Source organism: Callithrix jacchus, chromosome 4, assembly GCF_049354715.1.
Source record: "Callithrix jacchus isolate 240 chromosome 4, calJac240_pri, whole genome shotgun sequence".
Taxonomy (NCBI): Eukaryota; Metazoa; Chordata; class Mammalia; order Primates; family Cebidae; genus Callithrix; species Callithrix jacchus.
The window spans coordinates 14219103-14234574 of record NC_133505.1 but is presented as its reverse complement, the minus strand read 5'-3'; the positions used below and the strand labels follow the sequence as shown (position 1 = coordinate 14234574).

At 40.7% G+C, this 15472-nt stretch overlaps 1 protein-coding gene and 1 long non-coding RNA gene across 4 annotated transcripts in view; both read right to left on the bottom strand.

The window, feature by feature from the left end:
• Positions 1 to 15472, bottom strand: part of ATXN1 (ataxin 1) — a 463177-nt gene that overhangs the window by 143640 nt on the left and 304065 nt on the right. The gene's annotated exons all lie outside the window — the stretch shown is intronic.
• The window catches only part of LOC144576580 (uncharacterized), a 434267-nt gene that overhangs the window by 114730 nt on the left and 304065 nt on the right, over positions 1 to 15472 (bottom strand). The gene's annotated exons all lie outside the window — the stretch shown is intronic.

Sequence of the window (15472 nt, the reverse complement as noted above, 5' to 3'; positions counted from 1 at the left end):
GTGGATCACTTGAGGCCAGGAGTTCAAGACCAGCCTGGCCAACATGGCAAAACCCTGTCTCTACCAAAACTCCAAAAATTAGCTGGGTGTGGTGGCACACATCTGTAATCCCATCTACTCAACTCGGGGCTGAGGCATGAGAATTGCTTAATCCCAAAAGGCAGAGGCGGCAGTGAGCCAAGATGGTGCCACTGCTCTCCAGCCTGGATGACAGAGCAAGGCTTGGCTGAAAAAACAAAACAAAACAAAACAATAAAATAGCAGGCATGGTGGCACATACCTGTAGCCCCAACTACTTGGGGGGCTGAGGCAGGAGGATTGCTTGAACCTAAGAGGTCAAGCCTGCAGTGAGCCAAGATCATACCACTGTACTCCAGCCTGGGTGACAAAGTGAGACTGTGTCTCTAAATAAATGAATAGATCTATTGGAGCAAAAAAAAAAAAACCCTACCTAAATAATATGATTGCTTATAGTAAAAATGAAGGATATGTATAAGAATGGTTGTGCAGAGAGAAAGGAAAAACATAAAGCTGACAGGCACGAAAGACAGACTTCATGACTTTACCTTCAGTGGTTTTATTTCAGGAAAACTTAAATATTTTTATATAATTATTGAACAAGAATCACTTTTCCAAAGCCTTTTAGAAAGTTTCAAGTTAAAATCAATGAACTCAAATATATATCCAGTTACGCATAAACACACAGACTGTAACCATTCCAAGGGACCCTAACATGTTCTAATACAATTGTCTGTCTCTAGCCCAGTGGATTAAAAACCAATACAAAACTAAACACACAAAATTTAAAAAAAAAACAAACTTGAAACGTTTTCAGTAAGCATACTGTTACAGTGTCACTGGCATTTTGGTTTGGAAATTATTGCAAGTGTAGTGTGGGATAAAGTAAATGAGTAAATTGTGTTGGTGTGAGTGAGAACTGCTATTTTCAGTTTAAGAGAAAGCAAATACTGATGTAAAATGAATGAAGTTAAGTAAAAGCCTTGTGGCGCATCAGTATAAACTCATGATGTATTTTACCTTAAAAAACCATACACACAATCGATCTGTATCTATATCTAGAGACACAGATTTCCTATCTCTGGCTGTGTCACTGAAGAGGAGGAGAAACAGCCAACCCAATGAGAAGAGCGCCCCTGGGGCCCAGCCTCTGGTCTCCAAATACCATTTCTCACTAAAAGAAACCAGGTCTCCTTGGAAAAATGCTGATCCTAGAGCTGAGGCAAGAAGTGTCCACGATGAGCCTGAAACATAGCGACAAACTAGAAAGCAAGGAAACCATCAAAGACAGCCAGCATTGCATTAAAAGGGCTTAGCAGCCAAACTGAATAGAATCCCGATGGTGAGAGAGAGGACCGTCTGAACGCGAAAAAGGGTAATCGCTGTCATGGATTGAAACGCAACGGATACGTTGCAACCTACGAGTTCACGGTCATGCTTGTAAAACACAGTGACTTGCTTTGACACCGTGAACCAATTCTAACCTGAAAACTGGTAAACAAAACGAGAGAATCTAGCCAGCTGCCCTGCTTTTCCTAAAAATCCTGAAGCACCGAGTAGATAAATTATAGATGCAAGGAGTTTCTCTTCGTGAACAATTCCTGCTTATAAACGAACAAAGAATAATAGAATTAGACTACCACTATTTTGCAATTCCTGATAAATTTATGAATTCAGACAACAATCTTGCTGCAAAAGGAGATGCCGGCAACCATTACCTCTTGAAGAAAAGACACAACACAACAGCAACTATGAAGTAGTCAGGCAAAGCAAAGCAAACAAAACAATGCCTCTAGAACTTCCTACCAATTCCCCAGGAAATTCAGGAGGCAGAGGGATATGCCTGGCAACACTACATGGAGGCAATCATCCAAACCCAGACGGCGGGAAATTCTACCAGACAAATGGTCTGGCTTCTCAACAGAAAAAATTGCAGCATAAAAAAAGCCAGAGGTGATACTGAGTAGTGTTAAAAGAGGCTTAAGAGATAGAAATGACCTTTCTTTGGACATGGTGCAAATAAACTATTAAAAAATCCTACAACTTGGGAGGCCAAGGCGGGTGGATCACCAGGTCAAGAGATTGAGACCATTCTGGTCAACATGGTGAAACCCCGTCTCTACTAAAAATACAAAAAATTAGCTGGGCATGGTGGCATGCACCTATAGTCCCAGCTACTAGGGAGGCTGAGGCAGGAGAATTGCCTGAACCCAGGAGGCAGAGGTTGCGGTGAGCCGAGATCCCGCCATTGCACTCCAGCGTGGGTAACAAGAGCAAAACTCCATCTCAAAAAAAAAAAAGAAAATCCTACAACATAAAATAAAACATATTAATAAGTCAATGATGAAAATGTAAATACTGATGAATATTTGATGATATTGAGAAATGAATGTTAATTCATTTTTCAGTGTGATGATGTTGTAAGTTGTATATGAGAAGAAGAATCCCAATCATTTATAAAAATACTACAATATTTTATAGATATTTTGAGTCAATGATTATCTGTTATGAAGATGCAAGGTCCAGGGAATATTGTTACTTGCAATTTGCTTCAAAATAATGCAGGTGCAGAGGTGGAGTGGAAAAAATGTTGGCTCTGCTGCTGAATGGGGTGACGGAAATGTGTTTCATATTTCTATAACACAACGTTAAAGTTCCTTTGGGAATTCTGTGGTGTTTTTCAACATGGTTTCCCACAGCTGTCCTTTGGGGTACCTATTAAAATTCATATTCCCGACGTCAGCTGACTCGGGGTACTTCTCAAAATTGAAAGCCTCCCAACCCGATTTGTGAATCAGAATTCCTGGGAGTGAAGCCCAGAAAATTGTATTTTACATACACTAAGCAGGTAGGACTTCTGCACACTCCATTTTGCTTTAGTTATTTGAATGAAATAAATTATTTCTTTTTCAAGGGGTTTTAAACAGTTTAAACATTATTTTTTCTATTAAAAGAACTTTATAGTGACCTAAATATCCTTCACATGGTATTGTTTCATTTCAATAAAATATACCCTGTTGGTGTCATGTAACAACAAGTACATAGCCTTAAAATTGTATTATCGGAGAAGGGGATCAGACCATACTCTCCAGTCTGCTGAGCGTGGGGTTAATAAAGTAGAGGAACTGGCCTAGTGTAACCTGGATGAAATGTGCCTTTTGTATGGAAGACATGCTTGGTGACAGAGAAGGTAAGTTTGCATTTTTTAAAAAGTGATTTGAACTCAGCTACAGCATTAGCATATATTTCCAGACTGTATAACTATTCCTAGAATCACGAGCACTGTTTTCCAAAAAGAGTGTGTCCCTTATCCTTAACATAAGGAATGTAATTCTTTCTAATGATGGTGCTTATCACTAGAAGCCAGAGGCTTGTTAATTGACTCAGTTTCCCTGGCAAGTAAATATAGTGTACCAGGATGATAGACAATCAGAAACAGACATCAATAGCAAAGGTATTTTTAATTGTATTTTATTTGATTAAAAAATTTTTTTAATTAATTTTGAGATAGGGTCTCACTCTGTCACCCAGGTTAGAGTGCAGTGGTGTGATCTCGGCACACTGCAACCTCTGCCTCTTGGGTTCAAGCTATTCTCCTGCTTCAGCCTCCTGAGTAGCGGGTATTACAGGTGCCCACCACTACACCCTGCTAATTTTTGTAGTTAGTAGAGACGCGGTTTCACCATGTTGGCCAAGATGGTCTCAAACTCCTGGCCTCAAGTGATTCACATGCCGTGGCTTTCCAAAGTGCTGGGATTAGAAGTATGAGCCACCGCACCCTGCTTATTTTTATTTTTTATTGAGACAGAGTCTCACTATGTTGCCCAGGCTGGTTTCGAACTTCTGGCATCAAGCAGTCCTCCCTCCTTGACCTCCCAAAGTGCTGGTATTACAGGTGTGAGCTACTGTGCCTGGCCTAATAGCAAAGGTACTCATAAATAGGAGAGCAGAAAGGGACAGAACCAGCACTTAGTAAGCATTACTAAAATGCTAGTTACAGTCTTAGAAGCTTTATATAGGATTTCTAATTTAATCTTTATTGAAGCATGTAGCTTTTAAACTTATTTAAAAGCCCTGAAGATTCTACCAACGAGCTTCAGAGCATCTGCATTTTATTTTTAAATTGAATTTCTCACTATTAAGTAACTGTAATTTCAAAAGCACTCCATGTGTCATATAGTAGAATAGCACTTTACTCAGAGGTTTGGGTCTAAAGTTCCTACCCAATGCAGAATACGTGGGTTCAAAAGTATCCTTGAGGCCGGGCTCAATGGCTCACGCCTGGAATCAAAGCACTTTGGGAGGCTGAGGTGGGTGGATCATGAGGTAAAGAGATTGAGACCATCCTGGCCAACATGGTGAAATCCTGTCTCTACTAAAAATACAAAAATTAGCTGGGCTTGGTGGCAGGCACCTGTAATCCCAGCTACTCTGGAGGCTGAGGCAGGAGAATCACTTGAACCCAGGAGGTGGAGGTTGCAGTGAGCCGAGTTTGCGCCACTGTACTCTAGCCTGGATGACAGAGCAAGACCCCAACTCAAAAAATAAAAATAAAGTATCCTTGAAACTGTAAGGTGCAAATCAGGTCAGTGGCTTGTTCCACTAATACTGTTTCACTGAAACCTTTCAATGCTTCCCATTACATAGGCGGGTTAGGAAAAATGAGAACACATGGACACGGGGAAGGCGGTACTACACACTGGGGTCTATTGGGGGGAACAGGGGAGGGACAGCGGCGGGGGGAGATGGGGAGGGATAGCCTGGGGAGAAATGCCAAATGTGGGTGAAGGGGAGGAAGGCAGCAAAACACACTGCCGTGTGAGTACCTATGCAACTACCTTGCACATTCTGCACATGTACCCCAAAACCTAAAATGCAATTTAAAAAAAATGCTTAATCATTAAAAAAAAACAAAACCACAGTCCTGATCCATGTCAAGGTTTAGAAGGCCCTACACGATCTGACCTCAACTATGTGAAATGCTCCACCTCTTTTTTCCTGCCCACCCCCTTCCTATATTCTGCTCCAGCATCCTGGCCTCCACACTCTCTTCCACATCCAGGCACAATCCTGTTCCTAACTACACTCCTCCTCTGGCAAATGAGTTCTCTTCATTCAGGTTTCTGCTGGGGTGTGTCCCTCCTCGGTCGCCTTGTCTGAAAGAGCAGGCCCCCTCTTCCCTCGCCCCTCTGATTCTTCTCTTCATTCATCACAGCTAATGTTATACCACAAAGTTCTTGTTGATTTAAGTTTGTTTCCCGTGCTAGAATGATGCTCCCTATTTATTAATTATTGATATATCCCAGGTGTACATATTTTGGGGGTACAAGTGATATGTACTACTGAATCCTAAAACATACTCCTCCTAACTGTATTTTTGTATCACCCACTAAATAACTTCTCTTCATCCTTGATCCAGCTGTAGCACCTATGAGTTGTAGCACAGAGAAGGCACCCTATAAGTACTGGTTCAATAAATAAAAGTGTCTTACGTTGCCCATCAAGAACGCTACACCCAGTTTTTGTTTATACCACCCTGTGCGACAATACTTACATACAGTAGAATTTGGAAACCAAATTCTTAGCTAGGCTAAGGGCCAAGAGGAAAGCCTACAGCTGATCAGTGTCTGGACATCCACAACCCACCTCTGACATCCCTAGTGGAGACCAAGCTTTCTTGCTTGCATGAAGCTTTTCCCTAATTCCATTTTGTTAGTAAGTCTCTATGTCTTCAAGATTTGCCAATTGATTTGTTTGTTGTTGTTGTGAGGGTGAAAGGGGATAGCAGAGTTCTTCTGAAGTTAGATTCTTAGTTACCCCGTTAATCAAATGTAACTTCCATCCGGGCATCGTGACAATGACTAATGGGCCAGTGCCTACTGCCAGGGTGGTGCAGATCTCAAAATAAAGGCACCCTATCATTTCAGTGACATACTGTTTCTCAGGTAGAAAGGTTATAGCACTACCAGCTTTTTTTTGGGGGGGTGGGGGGAGAGAGAGTTTCATTCTTGTTGCCCAGGCTGGAGTCCAATGGCATGATTTTGGCTTACCACAACCTCCACCTCCCAGGTTCAAGCAATTCTCCCGCCTCACCCTCCCAAATAGGTGGGATTACAGGCATGTGCCACCATGCCTGGCTAATTTTTTTTTGTATTTTTGTTAGAGACGGGGTTTCTCCATATTGGTCAGACTGGTCTCGAACTCCTAACCTCAGGTGATCCACCCACCTCAGCCTCCCAAAGTGCTGGGATTACAGGCATGAGTCACCGCACCCACCCTCATCATTTTTTTTTTAAAAAACATATAAACATAAGTTCTCCCTACATCCATTTGCATGAAATTTTGAAAGTGAGCACCCTAGTATAGCATGAGTATATAACAGTCAATTAACAGCCAAGGCCACACAAAACAGTCTGAGTTCTTGTCCTCAGCGAATTTGGTATGTAATAACTAAATCTGTGGCATAAAATGGTGTAATAAAATTAAATTATTGGCATTAAACTCTCAGAGGTACCTTGCTTATGGTAGCCAAATATCACGGATTAAATCTAATGTTCAAGATTGGACTCACGATGCAAAGCAGACAATTTCTTCCTTCTAAAATTGAATAGAAAGAGATGGGCCCTCCCTCAGGCTTATGAGTTTCTTCTTGTTGGTTTTTTTTTGGACATCAATAAGCATCTCATTAATGCTATAATTTAAAAAGTGTTTTCTCCCTCTAATGGAAGATTTGGGCTAGAGGAAGCTCTCATTGGCCGTCCAAATTGGAGGCTTACCAATTAAAAAATGTCAATGGTTTCATAGTATTAGTGATTTCAACTTTGAAACAAGCCGTTTCTTCTCTTCCTTTTAAGTGAATATGTTTTAAGTGGTAAGTTTAAGTGAACGCATATCCTGAGCTAGCAAGGTAACTGTTTTAAAAAATAAAAACTCATTATTATTTGCAACTCCTTATTTTAGGGAACCGGATTTTCCCAACACTGTGTAACAACATAAAAAAAATTCCTCACAACAAAAGGCAATACATTGGAAACCGAAGTTAAAGAAGACTGCAGCTGTCATCTCTAACACTGCTTTGAAATTTGTGTTCATCACAAAGCTTCATTGTTCTTTTTTCTTGATTTTATAAGTCAGCATTACACACTGAAATCTAACATACATTATGCTAACAAAATTTTCCTTTATTTGTTTCATATATTGAGGTTTCAAGATTGTGTTTGAAAAACAAGTTGAGACTAAAAATATTTGTAAACTACCAAGTAAAGGTAATGAATTATACAGAATTTGTACCTCTGGGTGATCATTGCGATAGCTGTCTAATGCCTAAATATAGGAAAGAGAAGCAAAAGTTTTAAAAGAGAAAATAGTCCTTGTGGAACTATGTTCCCTACATTGGGACATAAGTAATGATCGCAACATTGGGATAGAAGTAATATATGAATGACTAACTTAACCTTCCTCTTCTTTTTCACATGTTTGGGGGCAAGTAGGCAAAGCCTGGAATAATCACTGATGAAACATGTGTTTATACCCATGCATGGTTCTTAGAGAATGGAAAAATGGGAGCTGAATAGTTCCATCTGCCAGTGATAATGTAGCTCCCATCACCCTTCCCATCTAGTGCTCTTGGATTCAAGGGAAAGAATGTGCTTTGGAAGACAGGGCAGGGGTTTATTACTCAGAGAGATGTAGGTTCAAAACCAGCATGTTTATTATTAGCAGGGTAACTACGAGCTGACTCACTCCCATTACAATGAGTCTCTCTTATCTGCAACATGGAGATGCTACCAGTTTCTGAAGATTCCTTATTATCTCATAAAAATAACATAAAACAGCTCCATAGTAAGTACTAAATGAATAGCTTCCTCCCTTCTGGGGACCTTGTAGAAATGCTGATCAGGCTGCTCCAGCAACCAGAATCAAAGTCCAGTCTTGGGAAAGGACCTTCCTGGTGAGGGATGCCAACCCCATTCCTAAACACCATGGAGAGATCCTTCTAGAAGAACAGCAACACATGCCCATCCTAACCTCTTTCAGCCCGTTTAGTGGTCATCTGTGAATGCACTTGATCCATGAGGATAAAAAGGACAACAGGTGGGGTGGGAGAGACAAGATTAAAAGTAGATCCCCAAGGGCCAACGCTACGAAGAACCACATGTCCGTTCCTTGAGAATTACTAATCATGAATCATTTGGTTCTCCAGGATGCTCCTTTGCCTTAAACCAGTCAATCTTTTCTAAGCAGTAAATGGGGAAATCTCTTTCAATTTCAAAGCAAGCACTTGCCACTTCAACTGTACAAATTATACAGGATTAAAAATAGTATAATTGGCCAGGTGTGGTGGCTCACACCTATAATCCCAGCACTTTGGGAGGCTGAGGTGGACAGATCATGAGGTCAGGAGTGTTTGAGACAAGACCGGCCAACACAGCAAAACTCTGTCTCTACTAAAAATACAAGACTTAGCCAACATGGCGGCATGCATCTGTAGCCCCAACTACTTGGGAGGCTGAGGCAGGAGAATCACTTGAACCCGGGAGGCAGAGGTTATAGTGAGCTGAGATTGTGCCACTGCACTCCAGCCTGAGTGACAGAATGAGACTCCATCTCAATCAATGAATCAAAAGAAAAGAAAAGTAGAATAGCTGAAAGAAGTGAGGAGTTTGTCATTAGAGTTTTCTTTTCCCCCTTCTCAAAGCAAACAAACAAACTGCACAGAAACGTGTTGCTTAAAAGGTTGCTATCCTCCTTTTTCTATCTTTAGTCTTGCCGTCTTTGTCTTTCTAAGATGCCACAGAAGTTTCCCCTGCATATAGAAAATATTCTGGGATTGTCTGTCTTGCGGCCTCACTAGGGACATCCACTTAAGGGTCCGAATGTCAAGCTGCTCTTAGATTCCTTTTGCTTCTAACCTACGAGGTTGTAATGTGGCTCATGCACAAGACAGATGCCTACTACATACAGCAAGGAAGATTCTGCAAACAGCATTCAATGACATCCACAGAGAGAAGACCCGGAACTCGGTAGAAAAGAAACACAACGCTTGGTCAACTGAGCACCAGACTGAGTTTTTGGAGGGCAAAGATTACGTTTTCTCCCAGTTCACGGTGTATTGCTTACATTCAATTAAATACTTAGGGAATGAATAAGAGCAGGGATGAATATGTGATGTACAGATTACAAATACAGTTCAGAATTCATAACTAGTAATGAACGCTATGAGAAAGTAAACCTTTTCAGATTTTGTAGAGAGCATAAGATTAAATTCAGCTGGAAAATGGAAACTTTTAGGAGTATCCATTTCTCATCTGAGTGATTGTGTGCCAGTCTTCAGAAGAAAAACAAAATTTTTCTTAAAAAAAAAAAAAAAAAGGCAGTGGGATAATCGTTTTTGAGAACTCATTTGTGAATCAAAACCGGAGTAGACCAAGTAAGTGACTGAGCATTCAAATGAAAGGGTAAAAAAAGAAGAAACATGGCTGATTTTTTTCCCACTCTCACTGGTGTGAGATTTTAAAGACATTCCTTCCTGTCAAAAGGATGGCGTCAAATGTATTTTAAGTATCTACATAAACCTGCCTCTTCATCTCCCTCTTGTTCTTATAGTACATCTATTCTCGTCTCATTCCACCACAACAAGCTTTATAATAGCAGGTAGGTTTGTACATCTATCACAATTAATTCACATTAAAACTCTCACTGATTCCGAAGTTCAAGATTTAGAATTTAAGGATTCTGACGAACGTTTAGCTTAAACCTACTTTAGCTGACTATATGTTTAAAAAGGTTTAGGAATGTTTACCTCCTTTAAGCATTATTAAACTTTATCACCATCATCTGCATCCAGACAACATGCTAATCGAAAGTGATTTAGTCTTTAAGGAAAATCTTGATAAAATTTTACTAGATTTGGTGTGAATGAAAATTCTTGAGATTTGAAGAAAGAATATTAAAAAAAAAAAACTGGGTTCAGGATCTGGTTGTGGTGGGTATCCCTCATGTAATCTTACATAACCATGTTACTTTTCTCAGCCTCAGTCTCTGACAAAGAGGGGTTAAGACAAAACCGTGATTGTCTAAGAATTGCTCTGAGGATTACATCAGTGTGAGGTAATGAACTTTAATGAACTGTAGGCAAAATATATCACTTTCATCATCATCATCATCATCACCTGGGACTTTAAAAACTTCAAATGAGAGAGGGTTAAGAAAGAACCCACTGGATCCCCTGCTCTGCACCTGGCATTGTGCTACAGCCTGTGCACGTGTCACTTTCAGGTTACAACAGCCCAATTGTCTACACATACATTTATATCTTCTGTATAGGAATAAACTATATTTCCAATTCTGGAAAATGAGGTGCAGAGAGGATTAAGTAACACACTTGAATTCAGGTATGCTTCAAGAATTAAGTTGAAGCTGGGTGAGATGGCTCACACCTGTAACCTCGGCACTTTGAGAGGCTGAGGCAGGTGGTTCACTTGAGGTCAGGAGTTCAAGACCAGCCTGGCCAACATGGTGAAACCCACATCTCTACTAAAAATACAAAAAAAGTTAGCCAGGCATGGTGGTGCATGCCTGTAATTTCAGCCACTTGGACAATCACTTCAACCCAGAAGGCAAAGGTTGCAGCGGGCTGAGATCCCGCCACTACACTATAGCCTTGGCAACAGAGTCTCACTCTGTCTCAAAAAAAAAAAAAAAAAACCAAACAATTAAATCGATAAATATTTACTGAGTGCTTACATTGCGCCAAGTACTGATTTAGGTACAAGGATAGAGCAGTGAGGTGAGGAGACAAAATCCCTGTCATCAGAGAGCTGACCAGGAACTGCATTCTTTTGAATTCAAAACCACTGTTTTCCCCCACTCTATATTATGCCAGCGCTTGGGGCTTGCACTCGCTCTCTCTAAAGGCACTACTGGTGTAGAAAATAACACCTGGGTCAGGCGTGGTGGCTCACGTGTGTAATCCCAGGACTTTGGGAGGCCCAGGTGGGTGCATCATGAGGCAGGAGTTTGAGACCATCCTGGCTAACATGGGGAAACCCCGTCTCTACTAAAAATACAAAAATTAGCCAGGTGTGGTGGCACGCACCTGCAGGCCCAGGTACTCGGTAGGCTGAGGCGGGAGAATTGTTTGAACATGGGAGGCGGAGGTTGCAATGAGCTGAGATGTCGCCACTGCACTCCAGCCTGGGCAACAGAGTGAGTCTGTGTCAAGAAAAACAACAAAAACAAAAACAAAACAAACAAAAAAACACCTGTGCAGCAACATGCTTGCATAAATGGTTAACCACCCTGCTAGGGGCTCTGCAGCCTCGGGGTTCAAGGCTGCCTGAGGGCTGAGGCAATCCATACTTTCATATACCTGTAGCCCATTTGCAACAAACTAGCTTGGGAAGCTGCATTTTCTACAGTGTAGCCAATGATTCAGGAACATCCCTAATTCGTACTGATTTCCTCCCATGTTAATTACTATTGCTACATAGTACAGGTAATTCCCAGTATGATATAGAGATTGGCATACACTTTCCACTCTTCTTGCCATAGACTTACTGTTTTTGGCAGGTTAGCAAGATGAGGTCAAAACAATCATCGTGGTCAGCAGATAAAACAGCCATCAGAAACATCTTTTTAAAATGCTATCAAATTATTACGGTAGAGAGCAAAACCGAGAATTAATGCAAAAGAACCAGGAGATTTCTTAATCTTACCACCAGTTCGGATTCAGAAAAGGAACTAAAAGCTGTGATCCAGGTTGTGCAAACTACTGCCTTCTACATTCTTGACTTTTGTTCTTTTCTGGGAGCTTAGATATGATAACAATTAAGCAGTTTGGATATAAAAAGAGGTAGATAAGCTGACCTTCAGGGGGACTCAGCAGTGACCACCACTGTTATGTATGGAAAGGAACAAAGGGAATGGGAGAGGGTATATGAACTTGAGGTCAGGAAAACCCGTGGCAGGCACTGGGTTGGGAAGACTATTTACTGGGGATCTGAAGTGTGGCAAATGCTCTAGGAGACAGAAGGAAAGGAGAGCATCTCTACAAGTAGCAGTAAGACCCATCTTGATGTAAAAAAGAAGTAACAGCAACAACAGAGCTGTAGAAAACCTCACTATTAGAAAACAAACAACCCAATTTTAAAAATGGACAAAAGACCTGACCAGAGACCTCACCAAATTAGACATAGAGATGGCAAATAAGCACATAAGAAGATGCTTCACGTTATCAATCACTAGGGAACTGCAAATTAAAACCACCACAAGATACCATCTATGAAAATGGCCAAAATCCAACACACTGCCAGCAGCAAATGCTGGCAAGGATGCAGAGCCATAGGAACTCTCGACTCATTGCGGGTGGGAATACAAATAGTAAGCTACTTGGGAAGACAGTTTGGCAGTTTCCTACAAAGCTAAACATACTCTTACCATGCAATGCAGCAAGCATGCTCCTTGGTATCTACACAAAGAAACTGAAAACTTACACACAAAAACCTGCACTCGAATGTTTACAGCAGCTTCATTCATAGTTGTCAAAACATGGGGAACAGGTAAATGAACTGTGGTACATCCCTACAATGGAATATTATTCAGCACTAAAAAGAAATGGGCTATTAAGCCATAAAAAGACATCGAGGAAACTTACGCATGTACTGCTACATGAAAGAAGTCAATCTGAAAAGAGTACTGTATGATTTCAACTTCATGACATTTTGGAAAAGGCAAAGCTACAGGGATAGTTAAAAAAAAAAAAGAGAGAGAAGAGAAAAAAAGAAAAACTAGGAGTTTTGGGGATTGGGAGGAACAAAGAAGCAGAGCACAAAGGATTGTTAGGGCAGCGAAATTATTCTGCATGATACGGTAATGATGGACACATGCCATCTATTTGTCAAAACCCACAGAATGTACAACTTGAAGAAGGAACTCTCACATGAACTACAGACTTTAGTTAATAATAATGTATCAATATTAGTTCATTATTTTAACAAACGTAGGATGCAAGATGTTACTAATAGGGACACTCTTTGTAGGGGGCGGGGGAGGCCAGAAATATAGGAACTCTCTGTGCTTTCAAATCAGTTTTTCTGTAAATCTAAAACTGTTCTATAAAAAAGTTTTAATTAAAAACAACAAGAACAACACTGCACTAACAGCTGTTCAAAGTTTCCCCCATGCATCCTTCCAGATACTTGCTAGAGCCCAGTGGAATTAATCAGGGAAGATGAAACCGATTGGAACAGTGGCTAATGCCTGTAATCCCAGCTACTTGGGAGGCTGAGGCAGGAGAATCACTTGAACCTGGGAGGTGGAGGTTACACTGATTTGCCATCACGTCACTGCCTTCCAGCCCAAGTGACAAGAGTAAAACTCCATTTCAAAAAAAAAAAATCAGGGAAGGTGCCATAAAGATGACTCCCAACCAAGGTATGAAGGGCTAGAGGAGAGCTATTTTTTGCCCAAGAACTAATAGTACTCAGTGATTCAGATGGGGATGAGGGCAAGGGCAGGGTTTGGGGTGGGATGAACGCATGGGGAAGAGTAGTCAGCAGAGCACCATGTTTGACCAGAAGACAAAAGCCACAAGTTGCTAAAGAACTGGAGGTAAAGATGGGTGCATCAAAGACAGGCTATGATTAGGAGGTTAAATCAAATCTGAAAGGCAGGTAGAGTCATTCCAGACCCTGGGAAAGGTCATGATACAATCAAATGATGTACCAGGAGATGTCTCTGCTAAGTCCGGCCACAGAAAGACATGAGAGATAGGGAGGGCTGCTACAGGTGAGGTCATGAGTCATCGCTTTGAAGGAAGATAAACAGAAAAGACAAAGACTCTAAGGGAAAGCACACTTTCCAAGAAAAGCCATAATGAATTGTGTCCAGGAAGCTGAGATAGAAGAGGAGTAACTTCTCAAAAGTCCTAAATGTGAGGAGGGAACCCATGAGGATAACTATCAGGCTGGGTTCCTAGATTTCTTTTCATTCAGAATTCTCATCTGATCACATTTAGGACAGAACAAGTGGGCCGTACAATTGGTATCAGCAGAAAAGAGAAAAGGGGGCATATCCAATTGGTGAAATCAAAAACCTTTCACTCTTAAATTCAAACACTGGAAAAGTCAGTAGCCACAAAAACATTTTGAAAATCTGGATTTATTCACATGGAAAGATGTCCACAACTTTTGCAATGTGAGAGATGAAAGTTGGGAAAAGTTATCAAGCATGATTCCATGTCCACAAAGCCACATGTATTTATTTGTATATATATCCATAGAAAATGTTCTAGAAGAAAATACACACAAAGGCTAATGGTGGTGAACATCCATGAGCAGGTAGATGATAATGACGTGGCAGACTTTTTATATTCCTAGTAATTATTTCCTTAATTTCTCTTCAAGCTGTTATAAGACTCCATGTAAAAGACTAATTCTTTCAATGAAAGGATTAATGCTCTTTCCATATCATAATTCCACCTTCCAATAACATCTTCCTTGCTGAGGGTAGAACAGTCAGTGCCTTACACAAAAGCCAGTGTTTGCATTAAGTGACTGTGGTGCAGCCTCGCATAACATAAAGGACTTCAACAGCCACATCCTGATGCATAAGGAAAAAAAAAAAAAAGGAATGGAAATTTCAAAGAGCTAAAGTCACAAAAAGTAATGGAAGGAGTAGCAACAACAGGGGCAAAGGCAACTGTGGGCCGGGAGGAGACAGACCGCCCCCCCACACCCCCAGCACTTGTTTTCCCCACTCTGGAGGCGTTTTCTTGATTAGTCTATTTTAAAAATTGTTATTGTTTTAAAAACTGCAGCTAAAAATAACATCAAAATGCACAACATATGCAGAAACACCCCATGATGCAAATTATTTATGAAGATGACGCAGGGACGTGACCAGGAATTAGCAGGAAGTGTGGTTATCCTATATCCCGGAGGTAAGTTTCCACAGACCAGAGGAATGCACGGTCCAATCGCCAACATCAGGTTTTAATGTTTGGTTTTATTCGTTAAAACTACTGCTTTACATGCAAAGGAGGGAGGGGCGGTGTGATCTTTGAGGTGGGGAATGGGAGGAGCATTATAGAAGAACAGGCATCCTAGTGACAGTGTCTTTAAAGAATGTATCTACCATCTTTTCTGAACTAACAATTTCACCTTGAAATCTGTTACAATAATTACCTTTAATCAAAAGCCATCTGTTTTCAATTCTTTTCTATGGGCATACATTCACCATAGCTATTTACTTTAGTTCATTATTTCAGCATTGCAATTATCATTCTCATAGCCTTCAATCCTATTGCATTAATGCAGGAGTATGAGATACCCAGAAAGGAAAACTTAAAACAATTCATTTTAAACTGTATTGCCTGTTAACAACCCTGTCCAAAATCTTAGTAGGTAAAGAAGCTGAACCATTGCCTAAAAGAAGACCAAAAGATTGCCTGAAG